The sequence below is a fragment of the Ovis aries genome, chromosome 12, assembly GCF_016772045.2.
Source record: "Ovis aries strain OAR_USU_Benz2616 breed Rambouillet chromosome 12, ARS-UI_Ramb_v3.0, whole genome shotgun sequence".
Taxonomy (NCBI): Eukaryota; Metazoa; Chordata; class Mammalia; order Artiodactyla; family Bovidae; genus Ovis; species Ovis aries.
In genome coordinates, this window is record NC_056065.1 from 6,696,345 (window position 1) to 6,708,425 (window position 12,081).

At 40.6% G+C, this 12,081-nt stretch overlaps 1 protein-coding gene across 3 annotated transcripts in view; it reads left to right on the plus strand.

Annotated features, from left to right (window-relative positions):
* The window catches only part of LOC105605798 (ankyrin repeat domain-containing protein 26-like), a 59,790-nt gene that overhangs the window by 10,177 nt on the left and 37,532 nt on the right, over positions 1-12,081 (plus strand). The window contains exons 4-5 of one of the 3 annotated variants that reach the window (XR_009595798.1): positions 2,588-2,740; positions 6,494-6,587. The exons of 1 other annotated variant lie outside the window; for it this stretch is intronic. The gene's annotated coding sequence lies outside the window, so the exon portion shown is untranslated. The remainder of the gene's footprint in view (positions 1-2,587; positions 2,741-6,493; positions 6,588-12,081) is intronic. One more of the 3 variants, XR_009595799.1, reaches the window with a different exon arrangement.

A 12,081-nucleotide genomic window follows, 5' to 3' on the forward strand; every position in this document is an offset into this window, starting at 1 on the left:
AAAACAGCCTGTCAGGTCATCACTGTATTTTACATGACTAAAGCAAATGGTTGCTGGTATTTGCTTCAAGGTCTTAGCATTTTCTGCTCCCTTTATGGGTAATGCTACTCCCACTAGTGGCTCACTCCTTCAAGTCTTTAATGTTTATTCTCCGTGAGTCTTCTCTAGCTATGAAACTGCCTTGTTTTATTCTTCTTAGCTCTTTCTACTATATCACGTAGTATATATTTCATATACATGTACGTATATGGTATATATAGGGTTTCCCTCATATCTCAGTTGATAGAGAAACTGCCTGCGTTGCAGGAGACCTCGGTTTGATTCCTGGATTGGGAAGATTTGCTGGAGAAGGGATAGGCTACCCTCTCCAGTATTCCTGGGTTTCCCTTGTGGCTCGGCTGGTGAAGAATCCCTGCAATGAGGAAGACCTGGGTTAGATCCTTGGGTTGGGAAGATCCCCTGGAAAAGGGAAAGGCTACCCCACCCCCACCCCCGCCCGTGCCCCACCCCCACCCGCCCCAGCATTCTGGCCTAGAGAATTCCCCTTGTACAGTCCATGGGGTCGCAGAGTCTGACATGACAGTTTACTGTGCGTGTATATGCATTTATGTCTTCTCTCTCTACACACAGACAATATTCTTCCCTCGCCAACTACAAAGTACTCCATCACGAGTGCAGGAATTTCTGTTTGTTCATTGCAGTGGCTGGACCAGTGTCTACATAGTAGGAAAGCAAATATTTCTATTGAATGAAATGAGAAAGGTGAATTTAAATATAGTAAATAAATTTCTGACTGACAGGTTGTGAATCTATGGTCTCTAAACCAGCCTAAAAGCACATCTTGTATCCAGCAAATAAAAATTAGACCCGAGAGATGATTCACTTTGAGTGGAGACATCATGTTGCTTATGAAATGTTAAGAGATTCAGTTCTAAAATTTTAATATAGATGGGTATTAGTAATTCGGAGAAGGCAATGGCACCCCACTCCAGTACTCTTGCCTGGAAAATCCTATGGATGGAGGAGCCTGGAAGGCTGCGGTCCATGGGGTCGCTGAGGATTGGACACAACTGAGCGACTTCCCTTTCACTTTTCACTTTCATGCACTGGAGAAGGAAATGGCAACCCACTCCAGTGTTCTTGCCTGGAGAATCCCAGGGACGGGGGAGCCTGGTGGGCTGCCGTCTATGGGGTCGCGCAGAGTCGGACATGACTGAAGTGACTTAGCAGCAGTATTAGTAATTTACTCTTTTACTATTCAGATAATAATTTTAATCTCTATGTAACCACATGTCAGTATCATGATGACGCAGATAAAAGAAACTCTCAAACTGAATATTTTGAAATTAAGCTTCAGTTACATGGATTGCCTTGACAGTCAATTCCAGGTTTCCCAGATGCTATTACTTATATATCATACTTTGGCTTCAGTAGCTTGTCATACTTTTTTGTCATATTTGTTGGTATAATGTTAGTTTTATTCATGTAAATTCGAATTAAATTGGAAAGCATTTCAGGCTTGAGTCATTTATTCTTATGGTCTCTCAACTCTTTAAAGAGTTGTAATTAAGAATTCATTGAGAAGTCATTTAAATATACTTGTCATTAAATCATAATTTGGGACTCAAGTGGTGAGCTTTAACCAAGCTCTTCTTGATTTAATCTTCCCACTGCTATTTATGCTATTTACTTAGAACATTTTTACAAACAGTTTGCTCCTAATTCTCATTTTAAGGGTCAATTACTATCATTTGAATACCAGTTTACCCAATAAAAATGGAGGGTGGCAGGATTCGTGAACAGCAGGAATGGAGTGAGTCAGGGAGAGGGTTGTAGGGGCTGCGGTCTGGAGGCAGGGGGAGGCCAGGTTATAGAAGCTCCTTGAAGGCATGGGAGCAACCTCATTTTTAAAATTTCATTATTCTTTTATATTGGAATATAGTTGATTTACAGTTTCGCGTTAGTTTCAGATGTACAGCTAGTTGATTCAGGTATAGGTATACATATATCCATTCTTTTTCAGATCCTTTCCCATGTAGATGCCTGCAGAATAGTATGGTTAGCCAAGGGTAAAGGAGGGGAGGAGGGATAAATTAGGAGTTGGGGATTAACATAGACACATGACTAGATATAAAATATATAAGCAGCAAGGGAATGGCCTCATTTTTCTGCTGAGGAAGGAATCTATTGGAAAGATCTGAGCACTGGATTGAATGTGTGAAGATCTCTGATGTTAATTGAAGCCTCTAATAAAGAAAGAGGAAAAATGGTTTCACAGTGTGGAATTTTCCACCGCTTGTCCCACCTACACACCTGTTTCTTTCTGGAGGTGAGGTGGTGAAGCTCTGCAGATTTATCAGGAGGGGCAGGGTGTGAAGAGTGGGGCTGCCTCCTCCGTCTTAGGAACTTAATATCAGGAAAGCCGGAGGGGAGCGCTTCTGGGTCTAACCACATTCAGGGAGGAGGAAAAGGTGAGTTGGTATCCATGGGGATAGTTTTCAAAGTACATGTGTTGGAGTCATCTATTACTAACATAATAGTAAGAGTAAAGTGATTTGATAAACTCAGTGACAAGGCATCTTATTAGGCAGTTGTGAAACACCTTCAACAAGAACTGTCTGACACCTTCAAAAAGCAGTTTGCGTTGGAGGCATCCCTGAACGTCGTGTCATGTCACTGTGCCAAGTTAGAGGTTGAGACATGGGATTTAAAGAGCAACTTACATCAACTCACAAGGCAGGTATGTGTGAAATTGAATGTGTCGACAGTTAATGCGTAGGATAAAGTGTTTTAGGATGCTCATTTTCATGGACAGCTTTCTTTTTATTTTCATTACTAGTAATTTACTATAATTTTATTAATCTTTAAGTGCACTCATTTCTTAAACTCTGACTTGCATTCTGCCATTTGCGTTATAGTATATGATGTACCCTTAGGAAAGTGGAGAATCGTGCGTCATTCTTCATACAGGTTGAGAGACTTCTTTTCCTATTGAACAATATTTTATTTTGTGATCCCTGCATTACCATGATAAGGCAAGCCAGATAAAATCAGCAGATAATGTTTAATGGAATGTTCCAGAAAATTATCATTTCTCATCTTCACTTTTGTGAATGGCTGTGGAGTTCTGTATATATTTATTTCTTACATTTCAGAATAACTTGTGCGGAAATTGTATTATACAAACCAGCTGAAGTTAGGCACTGCCTTCTTTTCTTTTCATTTAGGATACATTGTAAAAGCATGGAGGCACTCAGATGGAGTATAACACGTCCATCGAAAATAGAGAATTAAGAACATTATCTAGATAGTGCCTTTGGATTTTTAGAAAGCTATTGAGATGTAATTCATGTATCATATACTTCACCCATTCCAAGTGTGTAGATCAGTATCTCTTAGTCTAGAGAGGTGTCACCTGTGACCACAGTCAATTTTAGAGCATTTCCATCACCCCCCCAAAGAAACCCTGCATCCCTTAGCTACCTCCTAAGGCCCCCCCATCTCCCTCAGCCCCAGGCAACCCCCAGTCTAATATCCATCTCTGGAGACATGCCTGTTCTGGGTAATTTATATAAATGAAATCATGCAGTATGCTCCTTTGGGATTAGCTTTTGTCATTTGACGTCATGTTTTTGCGGTTCATCCATGTTATAGCAGGTATCAGTTCTTCCGTTCCTGTTAACTGTCAAACAATAAACAGTACGTGGCTATATTTATCCATCCGTAAGTTGATGGAGATTTGGGTTGTTTCCACTTTGCTACTATCAATAATGCTGCTGTGAACATTGGTTTATACATTTCTGGATGGACCTGTTTTTATTTCCCTGTGGTGGGATTTTATCCTCAGAGTTAGCTGGCTGATTTCACCTTTTCTTGGCCTTTGCTCAGACTGTCCTTTCTGTCCTCACAGTTTCTTTTCCTCTTGAGTAGTCCTCCGTTTGTTCAGACCTGCTGCCCAGTCTCGTCTCCTCCAGAGCTTTCCTGACTGTCCAGCTCTCATGGAGCCTTTTCTCTTCAGCCCTGTTATGTAGTCTGTGAAGAACAATTAAGCCCTTAATTTTGCACTGGTGTCACTTTTTTCATGAGGGAGAATCTTATCTAGGTATACCTTGTTCTAACGGAATATTTATGGATATGCACAGCACTTGTCTTGCATAAATGGAAAACAGTTTAGTTTAAAAATTGTTAGGACACAACTAAGTACTTCATCCCACGCCAGTTATTTCTTCTTGAAGATGTTTGTATAGTAAAACTTTTATTAAAATGTATTTTAAGCAACTAAATGTAAAATTGAAAGCGCTTAGTCTAATAGAGGAGAATCGTTCAATCAAATGCTCGTTTCTCTCCCTGACTCTGAGAGAAAAGTGTAAATTTGCCTTCATTATGTAGGCAGAAGTGGGATTTACAGATTTCTAGCCTTTCACCAACTGTAAAGTTCTGGGAATAGCTTCTCTGATATCCGTACTTCGTAACCTTAATTTTCTCACTGGAGTACTGGCTAGACATTAACAGTTGTGGGAATGAATTGATTCAGAACTTTCATTTAGCAGTAGAGTTATATGTCCATGGCATGACTTCACCCTTCCTCTGACGGTCGTGTGATGTTCTGTACCACTCTGTCCAGGAGGTGCTATTTGCATATTAACCGGTGGTCACTGTCCACTGAGTAGTACAGAGAGGAAGGAAGTTACAAATTCCTGTAAGTGGAGAAAAGTACTAGAGTACTAGTTGGTTAGTGGAGTCAGTGAACGTTTTTGAAGTCTGAACACGTGTGTTCTGGGCCTCTTGCTCCCCCTTACTGCCCCTTGCAATGGTATGGAGAGTGAGCTCACTATGACTTGTGTAGAAGACCACTTCCGTTGGCATGGCGTCTGCCTGAAGTATCAAATTGTTTTGCAGATAAAATACAGCAACCGTAATAATGCCAATTACAAACAGCTCTTAGTATTTACCACATCCTCTTCTAAATACATTATGTATAGTCCCCAATTTAATCTTCCCAGCATCCCGCTGAGGTTGATGCTACCATTATCCCCATTTTATGGATGGAGAAACTGAGATACAGTAAGGTTAAGTAATTTGCCCCAGGACTCACAGCTCAGAACTGATGGAATTGGAACACAGGCCCACGGATTCTGGCTCCCATGTAGCTACTGCCTCTCACACTAGTCTCTGAAGCATCTGGTTGTCACCAACAGCAGTGCTAGCTCTCATAATCACTGGGAGAGCCATGGTCATTCACATATGTGGATATTTAAAGTGATGGCTGATGTGGAGCTTGGAGTGTGTGTATATATATATATATACACACATATATATATATATCTGTTTATCATCAGGTAATTTCCTGCCTTTCCCCATTTGGCCAGTTTATAAATTTGTGTATTTATTTGAGAAAATCTAATTTAAAGCATGAATGATTTTGTGTTTGAGTGCTAAAGGGGAGGTCAGTAATGTACAAAGGGCAGACAGTAAATATTTTCACTTTTTGGACTGTGAGGTGTCTATTGTAACAACTCAACTCTGCTGGATGGCAGGAAAGCAGCCATAAAGCATATGCAGATTAAAGAGACAGAAACTGACATTGGCAGATTCACTAGGTTAGTAATTAAAACAGTTTGGTTTTTTCCTTCTTTTTTCTTTCTTTTTAGTTGCAAGAAACACAGAATCAACATACAGAGGCCGTGAGATGTGCTGAAAAAGCACAGGATCACATCCAAAAGTACGATTTAAAGCAGCACAGAAAACAGCTTAAATATAAAGCAGATAAACAGTATAATAGGAGAATTAGATCAGTAATGATAATAAACACATCATTGTGAAGCTGGGTAATATTTCAGCTTTGAGCTGTTTCGAGATGCATAATATTCCCCCATTATTTCCATATTTTGCACATTATCCAGAAGTGAAAAGTGAAAGTGTTAGTCACTGAGTCATGTCCAACTCTTTACAGCTCCATGGACTATAGCCCACCAGGCTCCTCTGTCCATGGAATTCTCCAGGCAAGAATCCTGGAGTGGGTTGCCATTTCCCTGTCCAGAGGATCTTCCTGACTCAGGGATCGAACTGGGGTCTCCTACACTGCCGGCAGTTTCTTTACATTCTGAGCCACCAGGGAAGACGATTGTCCACAAAACACAACTAGAGAAACAGTACAGTTGCCAAATCACTTACTTTTCTAAATTCTAAGATCCTCTATAGTTGGACTGCAGATGTTTGTTCAGAAACAGTGTGGTATTTTAAAAATCTACGTGTGAAGGACTGCCGTGACAGTCCAGTGGTTAAAACTCTGCCTTCCAAGGCAGAGCGTGTGGGTTTGATCCCTGGTCGGGGAACTAAGATCCCACGTGCCTCACAGCCAAAAATCCAAAACATAAAACAGAAGCAATGTGGCAGTAAACCAATAAAGACTTTAAACATGGTCCGCATCCCAAAAATCTTTAAACAAAAAACCCTATGTGTGAGAATCATTGTTTTAAAATCTGCATTTTAGGCTTGAAATTGAAAATGCTGAGTTACAAACTACAGTCAAAAAGCAAGCGGGCAAAATCGAGCAGCTTCAGAAAAACCTGTTAAGTATAAGATCGGTAAGTCAACCTCTTAATTTCTGTCATACTGAGGAAGAATTTTAACTTTTTTAATAGTAATATATAAGAATATTTTGGACAATGTGAAAAGTCTCATTGATTAGAAAGTTTATGGTATTTTTACTGATACTGCTTACTACTAATAGCATAATTACTCCTTATAGAAGGAATGGACTGAATTCATAAAATTAATGATTTTTGTAGTAAGATTTTAATTTAAAAGATTGTGACAATCTAGTCTAAAAGTAATATTTTATATAGAAAATATTTTGTGTGTTCATTCCACTGTCAATGAAATCAGGGTTTTTCCACTTTCTGGCTATTGTTAATAATGCTGCCTTGAACATTGGTACACAAACATCTGTTAGAGTCTAGAAATTTGAGTAATGATTTGGTTGAGAATTCTGAATTTCTCTTGTAATCCTAACCCTACTGTGAGATTTTTGAGAATAAGTTATTTTTAATATTGTAGCTTATTCTCTTCACCAGGAATGAATACTATGTCTGTATAGAATAGTGTTTCTGAAAGAATGTATTTTTCCTTTGTTGGATTTTTTTTTTTTATTAAAGAGCTGAGGTATGCATGGGGATTTTTCGAAGATTACTTTAGTAAGATGATATTTATCCTGGAATATCTTGAACCACTGATGAAAATTATTTTAGAGCATCTTTAGAAAGTAAAATGTAAGTATGGCCACACTTAAAAAAAATTCATTAGCGTTTAGTATTTTATGTGTCAGTTCAGTTGCTCAGTCGTGTTTGACTCTGCGACCCCATGGGCTGCAGCACACCAGGCTTCCCTGTCCATCACCAACTCCCAGAGCTTGCTCAGACCCATGAACATCGAGTTGGTGATGCCATCCAACCATCTCACCCTCTGTCGTCCCCTTCTCTTCCTGCCTTCAATCATTCTCAGCATCAGGGTCTTTCCCAATGAGTCAGTTCTTCGCATTGGAGCTACAGCTTCAGCATCAGTCCTTCCAGTGAATATTCAGCACTGATTTCCTTTATGATTGACTGGTTTGATCTCCTTGCAGTCCAAGGGCCTCTCAAGAGTCTTCTCCAACACCACAATTCAAAAGAATGAATTCTTTGGTGCTCAGCTTTCTTGATGGTCCAAGTTTCATGTGCATCCATGACTACTCGAAAAACCATAGCTTTGATTAGATAGACCTTTGTCGGCAAAGTAATGTCTCTGTTTTTTAGTATGCTGTCTAGGTTGATCATAGCTTTTCTTCCAAGGAGTGAGGGTCTTTTAGTTTCATGACTGCAGTCACCATCTGCAGTGATTTTGGAGCCCAAGAAAATAAAATCTGTCACTGTTTCCAGTGTTTCCCCATCTATATGCCATGAAGTGATGAGACTGGATGCCATGATCTTCGTTTTTTGAATGCTGAGTTTTAAGCCAGATTTTTCACTTTCCTCTTTGCCTTTCATCAAGAAGCTCTTTAGTTCCTCTTCGCTTTCTGCCACAAGGGTGGTGTCATCTGCATATGTGAGGTTATTTATATTACTCCCAGATATCTTGATTCCAGCTTGTACTTCCTCCAGCCTGGCATTTCACATGATGTATTCTGCATAGAAGTTAAATAAGCAGGTGACAATATACAGCCTCAATGTACTCTTTCCCCAATTTGGAACCAGTCTGTTGTTCCACGTTTGATTCTAACTGTTGCTTCTTGAGCTACATACAGGTTTCTGAGGAAGCAGGTAAGGTGGTCTGGCATTCCCATCTCTTGAAGAATTTCCACAGTTTGTTATGATCCACACAGTCAAAGGCTTTGGCTTAGTCAAAAAATCAGAAGTAGATGTTTTTCTGTAATTCTCTTGCTTTTTCTATGATTCAACAGATGGATGTTGGCAGTTTGATCTCTAGTTCCTCTGCCTTTTCTAAATCCAACTTGTGCATCTGGAACTTCTCATTTCACATACTGTTGACGCCTCACTGGGAGAATTTTGAGCATTACTTTGCTAGCATGTGAGATGAGTGCAGTTGTACAGTGGGTTGAACACTCTTTGGCAATGCTTTTCTTTGAGATTGGAATGAAAACTGACCTTTTCCAGTCCTGTGCCCATGGGTGAATTTTCCAGAGTTGCTGGCGTATTGAGTGCACCACTTTCAAGCACCATCTATAGGATTTGAAATAACTCAAATGGGATTCCACTAGCTTTATTTGTAGTGACGCTTCCTAAGGCCCACTTGACTGCAATCTAGGATGTCTGGCTCTAGGTGAGTGATCACACCATTCTGTTTATCTGGGTCGTGAAGATCTTTTTTGTATAGTCCTTCTGTGTATTCTTGCCACCTCTTCTTAATATCTTCTGCTTGCGTTAGGTCCAACCATTTCTGTCCTTTAATGTGCCCATCTTTGCATGAAATGTTCCCTTGGTATCTCTGATTTTCTTGAATAGATCTCTAGAGTTTCCCATTCTATTGTTTCTCTTTATTTCTTTGCATTGATCACTGAGGAAGGCTTTCATATCTCTCCTTGCTATTCTTTGAAACTCTGCATTCAGATGATTGTATCTTTTCTTTTCTCCTTTGCCTTTAGCTTCTCTTCTTTTCTTAGCTATTTGTAAGGCCTCCTCAGACAGCCATCTTGCCTTTTTGCATTTCTTTTTCTTGGGGATGCTCTTGATCACTGCCTCCTGTACAATGTCATGAACCTCTGTTCATAGTTCTTCAGGCACTGTCTATCAGATCTAATCCCTTGAATCTGTTTGTCATTTCCACTATATAATCATAAGGGATTTGATTTAGGTCATACCTGAATGGTCTAGTGATTTTCTGTACTTTGTTCAATTTAAGTCTGAATTTGGCAATAAGGAGTTCATGATCTGAGCTACAGTCAGCTCCCGGTCTTTTTTTTTTTTTTTGGCTGATTGTCTAGAGCTTCTCCATCTTTGGCTGCAAAGAATATAATCAGTCAGACTTCGGTATTGACCACTTGGTGTTGTCCATGTGTAGAGTCATCTCTTGTGTTGTTGGAAGAGGGTGTTTTGGTATGACCAGTGCAGACTCTTGGGGGGCACAAACCAGGAGCCAGGAGAAAGGAGCAGTGTCCCCACAAGAGACTGAGCCAGACTTGCCTATGAGTGTCCAGGTGTCTCCTGCAGAGGGGTGGGTCGACAGTGGCTTGCTGGGGGTCAGGGGCACTGAATACAGCAGTGCATGAACAAGTCCTTTGAAAGAGGTGGCCATCACCGTCATTACCCCTACCATAGTTTGACCTCAGGCCAAACCACAGGGAGAGAACACAGGCCCACTCATCAACAAAAACTTGGATGAAAGATTTACTGAGCATGGCCCTGCCCATCAGAATAAGACCCCACAGTCAGTCTGTCCCATCAGGAAGCTTCCATAAGCCTCTATCCTTATCCCTCAGAGGGCAGACAGAATGAAAACCACAATCACAGAAAGCTAACCAAACTGATCACATGGATCACAGCCTTGTCTAACTACGAGCCATGCTATGTCAGGCCACTCAAGAGGGAAGGGTCGTCCTGGAGCACTCTGACACAATGTGGTCTGCTGGAGAAGGGAATGGCAAACCACTTGTGTAATCTTGCCTTGAGAACCCCAGGAACAGTGTGAAAAGGCCAAAAAATAGGACACTGAAAGATGAACTCCCTGGGTTGATAGGTGCCCAATATGCTGCTGGAGATCAGTGGAGAAATAACTCCAGAAAGAATGAAGAGATGGAGCCAAAACAAAAACAATGCCCAGTTGTGGATGTGACTGGTGATGGAAGTAGAGTCCGAAACTGTAACAGTAACTGTAACTGTAAACAGTACTGCATAGGAACCTGGAATGTTACGTCTATGAATCAGGGTAAATTGGAAGTGGTCAAACAGGAAATGGCAAGAGTGAACATTGACATTTTAGGAATCGGTGAACTAAAATGGACTGGAATGGGTGAATTTAACTCAGATGACCATTATATCTACTACTGTGGGCAAGAATCCCTTAGAAGAAAGGGAGTAGCCATCATAGTCAACAGAAAAATCTATGGATCATCTCACTAAAATTTTAGAACAGGATATCTTTAGCCTTGCGAATCATTTCTCTTTGGAATGCAATTCAAATTAGGAAAAACTATTTCTAGTTCAGAAAAAGGCTTATTGGATTAGAATCCATATTCACAAGAGTTAGTCATTAGAGTCTTATTTTCACAATCTTCTTTTGGGAAGCATTTATTAACTCAAGCAGAGTTGAAAATATATAGGAAACTCTACCTAGAAGAACTAAAAGTTAGAAGGTCATTGGAAAATAAGCTAGACACGTAAGTCAAAACGCAGAATCACAAAAGAAATTTAGTTCATTACTTTGTCTCTAAAGCCTAATTTTTATAGAGCCAGGTTCCTGAAATTAGTAGGAAGTGAAAGCTAACTAGATAGCCACTGCTAGAGGGCACCCTAAGACAAATTAGTAATACTATATCCTTGTAAGTTTTCCTACGCTATGTAAAATCGTGATTGTAAAGTTGGGGGAAATGAACATAGAGGTGAATGGCAGGATAATTCACAAAGTGCCTAAAAATAACATGGTGACCTGACTGAGGGGGGTGTGGAAGATGCAAAGGGCAGATCGCAGCACCTCCAGTGCCGAGTCCAGGCTTCCCTTCCATCTGAAAGCAGAGCACTCCTAGGAAGCCTTTCATAAGCCAAAACAGCATAAACCAAAGCAGCAGGGACCCAAGGACACATTCTGCTAGTAGATGCATGAAATGAACGTGCACGAGTAAAGCACAGGTGCTCCCAGACAGGGTTCAGGGCGGTGGCGACTTGATGCTGAGACGTGAGGTGTGGCTTCCGGGGAAGGAGCTCGGTGGGGCTGGTCTCCCTGTTTGTGGAACACGAAGCCTCTTGCTGTAAAAACACGCCCTGAACACCGTTTCAGCTTTTTGCCTTTTTAAATGAAACCAAAAATCCTCTTCAGATTTTTTTTTTTATTATTATGAAAAACAGGTGCCTATGTATGCCCTTCGTAGAAGTGAAGTAACATAAAATGAACTTTGGAAAAGCAGGGGATGCTTGTAATTGTTCCTGGAGCTGTTTTAGCCCTTTTCAGTCTCACCCAATGACTTTCTCATCCTACCCTCGAGATTGTGGCTCTAGGTGATTCCTCAGAGCAAATGCTTAATTTTTCTGAGGTCATGAGTGAAACATTTATACAACGGTGGTGAAAGCACATACTTGAAAGTGGCTTTGTGGGATGGTGTGTTTCTTCATCCCTGAACTGTTTCCTGGAGGCAGGTGTGTCCCAGAGGCAGCAGGTGTCACTGTGAGGCCACCTCCCTTTCTCTCTGACGCCCTTTCTCTCCTCTCCCAACTGTGACTTGTTGGTTGAGGAGACCCAGACACATGTGTACTACTTTAGAGCAAGGTTACAACTATCATTGTTTACAGGAGGTCTGCTCTGTGTTTTCAGTGTTCAAACAGTTTATTGGGAATTCCATTTACTATATGGCAACTTAAAAAATGGAAATCATTT